The sequence below is a fragment of the Thrips palmi genome, unplaced genomic scaffold (assembly GCF_012932325.1).
Source record: "Thrips palmi isolate BJ-2018 unplaced genomic scaffold, TpBJ-2018v1 HiC_scaffold_2, whole genome shotgun sequence".
NCBI lineage: Eukaryota > Metazoa > Arthropoda > Insecta > Thysanoptera > Thripidae > Thrips > Thrips palmi.
The window spans coordinates 1401092-1408255 of record NW_023144629.1 but is presented as its reverse complement, the minus strand read 5'-3'; positions in this window follow the sequence as shown (position 1 = coordinate 1408255).

Here is a 7164-nt window from a genome sequence, read left to right as displayed (position 1 = left end):
ACGACGGACAAGGTTTTCAATTGGGTGTCGGGGGACGAACGCGTCGATTGGTGGGGCCGACCGGAACGAACGTGCGCAACCGTGCTGGTCCGCCCAGGCGAACGGACAGACGGACAGACAGACTGGCGGGGTACCCCCTAACAAGCCAGGCCGCTCCACTCGCCTTGCCTCGCACCGGCCGGCTCGGCAGCGCCTCGGGCTGCTCAACACCTCGACAGCGCGTTTAGTAATTTTGGTGAGCATCGCCGATGTTGTTGCTGCTGTTGTTGTGGCCTGCAGTGCGATGATTCTTTTTCCGAGCGTCATTTTTGCGCAAAGTGGCTGGCTTGCCCAATGAAAGTCCTGTTTGCGTCACGAAGTCTCCGCGGCTTTTTTCACCGTTGGGCGATTTGAAATGACCTGCAGGGCCGCAGCGGTACCGGCAGCAAGGCGACCGTTAGGCAGTCTTTTAGTTTGCGGACTTTGGCAACGCTCGACCACGCTAGGCCTCGCAAGTCCTGGAGCTTTGGCCTACCAGCTCGAGGCTGGGTGAATTGTTTGTTGAAAGCTTGTGGGTCCCTGCGAGGGGTCGGCGTTGTGGGCCTTCGGACTGCCTTCGGCGGATTCATGCACCGAGTTTTCCTGAGGTTCCTTGGCCACGGTCATGACTGTCCCGAGGAGGCGGACGGTACTTAGACAAGGCGGCCGAGGTGGCGAGCGGGGATGGACCAGTCCGAGGCGGAAAGATGGAAGAGTCATTTCTTAGCTTAGGTTTTCAATGTTACTCCATCACTCCTGGCTTTTATCCTCCTTTTACTCGGCCGGATCACGACCAAGGGCTTTTCTGCCTGTCATGCTTTTGGCCTGCGGTTCGCTGCGGCATGGCTGTGGCCCTGTGGGGCCCTAGGCAAAGGACTGCACTGTCCCTTGGGGACCGGTACTAAAGGGGGATCGGGAGGAAATGTTGTGCAGTTCAGGCGAAGCTGGGTTGAGGTGAACCTTCTGAACGGTTCAACTTCCCAAACAGGTGCATCCTGCTGAGCTCTGAGCAGATGAAACCTCCCGAACTCATGAATTTAATCTCAAAGATGGGAGAAGATGAACCTGAAGTGGGAAACATTCCAAACAGATGAATCTGCTTGAAGAGTGAACTCGAGACCAGATGAACTCTCATTAGAAGACCTCAGACGCATCTTTTCAAACGACGAACCTCCTGAACAGATGAACCCGATAGGGTGGATCTCCTCCAGAGGACCGATGAACCTGCTGCGAGAGGTCATCCTCCCTCCCAGTGATATTCCAAAAGGTGTTCCTGGAGGCGGCTGATGCGTCGGACACGGCAGGTTGGGCATTTTTAAATTGAATCCATAAGAGGCGATGATGGTGATGAGGATAGGTCGTGAGTTCCGATCGGATCGCGGCAAGGTTTCGTGAGGCAGGTATCAGACAAGGCGTTGCGTGCGTGTAAATGCCGCACATTACACGATGCGCACGCTACTCTTCCTCTTTGCTCTTCATTTTTCCTTTTCCACCTCATTTTCTGGTTTTCTCTTCCCGTTACGTCCTCGCCGTCTTGCTGCGGACGATCCTTTCGTCTAATTGGGATAAACAAGGTGCGTTTTTCATCTTTCTTTGAACTGCCCATTGTAAACAGGGCTCCTTCTCGTGTGTGTGCGTTTGTGTGCGTGTGTTGTACCTGCCTACCTGCCCTGCACTGCAGGCTTTGTGCAACTCCCCCTTCCCCCTTCTTCTCAAGGCTACGCCGGGCGATGCCGTAGCGATGCTGCCTGGTCGGCATCTCATCCCGATGACCTCACGGCGTATGAATGAATGGAAGCAAGGCTGGCTGCAAGGCCTGCAAGGGTTGGCGGCGGGCTTGGTTAGGCTGTGGTACCGCACGAAAGGCGTGGCTCTGGAAAGGCAACCACCTCAGGAAGGGGCCTCTTGCTCTCGCCACTTGGCAAAAAAAGAATCCGTCGACTGTTTCCTCGTCGGAGATTTGGGCAGCTCGGCGTTTTGTGGAGTGACGGACGTCCGGCCGGATTATCAGCCTGGGAACGGCGGCGCACAACAATGCAACTTGCCCCGCTGAACACAACCGGCCAAGGCTTTGGCCCGCTTTGGCCTAGCGGCCGAAAGCCGAAGCAGAAGGCCCTCCAGGGGGAGAGAGATTTGGTCGCCGCCACGCCCCGGTTCTTTCTTCTGACATTATGTCATTACGTTATCGCCGAGGGAAGCTCAATGAGCCGAACCGGTGCTGATGTGATGGGATATCCGGTGCAGTGGGCTAGACGGGCGGGGCGGCCCGGCTCAGGTAGTATAATGATGTCGGTCGGTTTCGGCGCTCGATTCAAATTCGGTCTCGTACGAAAATGATCACGTGCGTCACACATGGCTATCAATTGCTGTTCTAGTTTTGCGAAAAAGTCTTTGAAGAAACATATTTGGATCACCGATCACCTAAAGGTTATGGCTGCCATATAAATTGAGAGGAATCTCGTCAAAAAGTCGCTGTGCAATGACCGCAGTAGGTATTCAGATGAATTGGCCGAGCGAATGAATCTCGGTCATGAGACGGGAATCTGCAATTGATTAAAAAAAAACATGATGGGATTTGTGAAAAAAAAAAAAAAAAAAGAAGGGCAAAAAGGCGAGCCAGCTTTTTGGCGGTGTCGCGTTGTCGCCGCTGGGGATCAGTAAATGCGCGCGAATAGGAGCGAAATCCGAATCTCCGCCCGGAGCTGCGTATAATAGTGCCTTTGTGCCGGTGAAGAAAATATTGTGGGTGTATCACATTGCTGCCGGCGGGCCGGTGGCGGGGCCGGTGGCGGGCCGAGGGAATGCGCGTCTCCTCAGGTGCGACAGAGACAGACAGACGTGCGTGTCAATACAGGGCCCGGGCCACAATGGCGGAGCCGCGCGGAGCAGAGGACGCCGAATCGAATCGATCTGGAAGAGCGAGAGAGACTTATCACCTGTGATTTAATAAAAAAAGAGAGAAGCGGGGATTTAATCATGTGAAGGGCGCGCGGGGGGAAAGGATTTTTTGGCTGCGGAGGAAAGGGCGGTTGGGCGCATCTTTTGATTTCATTTTCTGTTTCCTCTCTCGGGGGACTTGTTGCCGTTGTGGGATTCGATTTGCATCGCGGGGACACGGGACAGGCGGGCAAGGCGAGGCAGGCCGGGCAGGCCGCACCCACCACAGTCGTCATAACGCGTTCAGATCACATCTCTATTGTGTGCATATGTGGACACGCCGGGGAGTTTGGGGGGGGAGTTTGGGGGGGGAGGGGGGGATTCCAATAAGTCAGTGGCGACGTCGGTATACGGTATTTATTAACACTACTATACTCGCTTTTCGTTTCATTTGTGTCTTGCGTGCTTGCCGCCCTGATTGCTGCCTGTGTGTGTGTGTGTGTGTGTTGTGCACGGCGTATTAAATTTTATGCCCGCTTGTCGTGTAGCGCAGCCCTTTGGCAGGGTCGTTGCGATGATGGGCAGCGAGCGGACGATAAGACTCTGTGTGTGTGTGTGTGTGTGCTCAGAGTCGGGTTTACACTCGGTTGGAGTATCTTTGGGCGTACGTACACCCGGATGGAGTCTCTCTGAATGTCCTATGACGAGAATACGCTCCACTGTTAAAAAAATCAGTTGTAATTTTCATAACATTGGTTGGCATTTTTTTTCACAAACAATTGTTATGAAAATTAAAATCACAAATGATTGTAAATTGTTTTAAAATCACGATATGAAAATTCATATCATGTTATGAAAATTAATATTCGCGTTTGCGAGGTCATTTTAGGGCAGTTAAACAAAAGGACAACTAATTGTTCATGTATATGAACACCGATGCGGCCTTATGCCATTTATTGAACCGATTCTAATTTTGATCAGCGGGTTTCGAACCCGGGATCTTTGACTTGTGGTGCACGCTCTTTACCGCTGTGCTACCACGTCCCACGGGAGGCGGAGGGTCAGCTACCTGATGACTCTACCAGCGCCCCTTGGCCAGGCCTCTTGAGCCAGTTATGAAATTTACAATCGGATTCGGAAAATTACTATTGTGAGCTCAAAATCAACACTTAAGATTCGCAATTTTCAGAACATGGTTTGAAAATTACCAACAATTGTCAATTTTACGAAATTGTTTCGAATTTTCGCATCAAGTTATGAAAATTGCAATGTTTGTAAAATTCATATCCGTGTTCGGAAAATTGTCATCAAAATTGCTTTGAAAATTCATAACTTTTTTAACAGTGTCTGCAAGAGTATCGTGGGGTGTCACTCGAAGTGGATTTCAGGCCTGCATAAATGCACACGCCTTTCGCGCCCAGCCAGAATGAGTACATGCACGTCGAGTAGGACTGCGTCTCATCCGTTTCCGGACGCAGTGTAGTGCGTCTGAGCGGACGCGGCGCGCGTGGACTCGTCGTTGGAGCCTGGCCGCGGCGACGCGCCTCCAAGTGGTCGAGATGGGACCGCTGGGGGCCGCGGCCCTACACAGTGGGCCGGAAGACCGGTGGAGGCGGCCAAAAACCTAGACGCGTTTTAAGCCTCAGAGTCGCCAAATGGGACTCGAACTTAACGTGTGACCCCACCAATAAGTTCGCTCTCCGAACGACGAATCCATTGGTGGGGTCACGCGTTCGGTTCGAGGCCTGTTTAGCGACTCTGGAGCTCCAAACGCGTCTAGAGTTTTGGCCGCTTCACCGGTCTTCTGGCCCACTGTGCCCTAGGCAGCCCTGGGCGCGAGCCGCGCGAGCCGAACCCCGTTTCAATTGGAGCGTCGTGACGTCATCGCCGGCAGGCAAAGGGCGGACGACGGCGACCTCCTCGTCCCCGGGGGTGTCGATGTCCTTGTCGGGGACGCACGCGGTGTCCGGGAGGCTGGCCGGCGGCGGCGGTCTCGGCGTCGTCACCGGAAGTGGGGTGTTGTGTCAGCGCCACTTGAGGTGACCGTCGGGGACGTCGGGGACCGGGGTGCGACGGCGGAGTGTATCTCGTATTATCACCGTGGCGGGGCGGGGCGGGGCGGGGCGTGGGTTATCAACGCGCCATCACCTCAAGCCCGACCCCCACCCCGCCCCGCCGCCCGCGACTCTCACGCGAAGGCGCGCGGCGGCGGCGTGGTGTGCGATGAAATATATTTATTAGCACTGTGGCGGCGCGGCCCGCGCTACTTTAAATTAAATTATTCGTCTGTTGGCGGTGCTCGCCGCGGCTTTATGTAATTGTTAATGAGAGTTTGTCCGGGCGGCAGTGTAGTATCGCGGTGGGCGCCGCCACGCCGCGGCCGTCGGTCCGATTCGGCGGCGATAGCGCGGCCCGCGACTGAAAAACGGCCAGCACGGCCAGCACGTGGAGCACGTGGAGAACGCCGTCCAGAACGCGGCGCGCCGCGAGCACCGCGGTCACGGCGAGCATCGCAAAGGCGCCGCCTGCGCCGCCGCTGCACAGAACTGGCGGTCCGCGCGTCGCTTCTAAACGGTCCCAGTCACGCACTGGACGTTCGTAGTCCGTAGCCACACAGTGGGCCGGAAGACCGGTGGAGGCGGCCAAAACTCTAGACGTGTTTTGAGCTCCAGAGTCGCTAAATGGGACTCGGACCGAACGTGTGACCCCACCAATGGGTTCCTCGTTCGGAGAGCAATCCATTGGTGGGGTCACACGCTCGGTTCGAGGCCTGCTAAGCGACTCTGGAGCTCAAAACGCGTCTAGAGTTTTGGCCGCCTCCACCGGTCTTCTGGCCCACTGTGGTCCGGACCGCCTGCCCCAACCAACAACAACACCGCCCCGGCGCACGCGTTGCTCTGGGTCAGTAATGCACACATTGTAGCGTATGGTCGCGGACGGAGTCTAGCGTACGAGGGGAGAAGAAAGAAAAAAGTTGGCGGGTGTATTTGAACCCACTGACTCGAATCGCCAGCGTTCCGTCTCGCTGACCAGAGTCAGTACACGCGTGTTCGTATATACACTGCCAGTCTGTGTATTTCAAACTCCCTGAATGAAAACGTTTTGGAAACTGAGCCGACTGTCCGTCTTTCCGCCTCACAGTGGGCCAGAAGACCGGTAGAGCAGCCAAAATTCGAGACGCGTTTTGAGCTCCAGAGTCGCTAAGCAGGCCTCGGACCGAACGTGTGACCCCACCAATGGATTCCTCGTTCGGAGAGCAATCCATTGGTGGGGTCACACGTTCGGTTCGAGTCCCATTTAGCGACTCTGGAGCTCAAAACGCGTCTCGAATTTTGGCCGCCTCCACCGGTCTTTTGGCCCACTGTGCGCCTGTCATGCCGCGGGGCCGTGTGGTGGGTGCCACTCCAGGGTCACCACTGTAAGTGTAGCACCGCACTTGTGCGCGTCGTTGTTGCTGATGCCGTTGTCGTCGTCGCGGGGCGGCGGTGCGGTGTCGGTTGGAGGAAGATGCCTGCTCCTATCTTATCGCCGTCTCTATCTTATCTCCGTCCGTGCCTGGATGGCCTGGCCGAGAGCCTGGGCTGGCCTGGCCTGGCCGCCCGGCCGGGTGTGTGTTCGACGAGCCTGGTGTCCCCGGCCTGCCCCGGCCCGGTCCGTTTTCATCCCCGTGTGCTGCTTATCTCGGACGACGGACGGACGGACGGACAGACAGACAGACAGACAGACAGACAGACAGACAGACAGACGGACAGACAGACAGACAGACAGACAGACGGACAGACAGACGGACAGACAGACAGACGGACAGACAGACAGACAGACAGACGACGACAGGGGCGACGGACAGACGGACAGACGGACAGACGGACAGACAGACAGACGGACAGACAGACAGACGGACAGACAGACAGACGGACAGACAGACTGACGGACAGACAGACAGACAGACAGACAGACAGACGGACAGGCCGACTGGACGACGCATGCGTGCGCACACAAGTTGTACTGTTCGCAAACGCAACGTGGTACACATATTTTCTCGTGTTTTGGTTTTGTTGGACGCGACGCTGGCTTGCGGCCCCTCGAGGAGATGGGTCTGCGGAAGGAAGACGAGTGTGGGAGAGAGAGGAAGAGGGAGGGACAGAGAGAGAGAGAGAGAGAGAGAGAGAGAGAGAGAGAGAGAGAGAGAGAGAGAGAGAGAGAGAGAGAGGTCAGTGAATGGGACAAGTCGCTGGTGGTACTCCGTCCTTTTTTCTGCACCGAAGGCCT